The sequence below is a fragment of the Sitodiplosis mosellana genome, unplaced genomic scaffold, assembly GCF_009176505.1.
Source record: "Sitodiplosis mosellana isolate CC-2019 unplaced genomic scaffold, AAFC_SMos_1.0 Smas_scaffold_6226, whole genome shotgun sequence".
Classification (NCBI taxonomy): domain Eukaryota; kingdom Metazoa; phylum Arthropoda; class Insecta; order Diptera; family Cecidomyiidae; genus Sitodiplosis; species Sitodiplosis mosellana.
In genome coordinates this window covers 15,329,048-15,329,515 of record NW_022601467.1, presented here as the reverse complement: position 1 = coordinate 15,329,515, position 468 = coordinate 15,329,048, and the positions used below count along the sequence as shown (strand labels likewise).

General features: G+C 40.0%; 1 protein-coding gene across 3 annotated transcripts in view; it reads left to right on the top strand.

The window, feature by feature from the left end:
* LOC129578157 (uncharacterized) overlaps positions 1-468 on the top strand; it is an 18,131-nt gene that overhangs the window by 11,149 nt on the left and 6,514 nt on the right. The gene's annotated exons all lie outside the window — the stretch shown is intronic.

The following is a 468-nucleotide window of genomic DNA, read 5'->3' as shown; positions in this document are numbered from 1 at the left end:
AACAACGACAACACCGAATGAAGGGACAAAAATCGGAGCGCAACAGAGAGTGTAAAAAAAGTTTAGCCACAAAGTGAAAAATTGTGATAGAGAATATGAAATACACCGGCAACAACAACCGCATAAAATGGTTGTGACAGGTCAGGAATATAGCAAATAGTTGTTTGCAAGTTGCATGAGGGGGAGAGCTAGCACGAAAAATACTATCCAAATCATCCCACACATGAAATTCGATTTAGATTCGTTAAAAATTTTACACGAAAGCAAATTATCAGCGTGCAACACATGTGAACACGTTTAATCGATGTTGACAATACGAAGTCCGTATACAATAAAACGGAGGAAAATGTCTACCAAAACAAATTCAATAAAAATGCAGACGCGCACACACGCACACACATACAGGGAGAGGGAGAAAGAGACACACACACACACACACACACACACACACACACACACACACACACA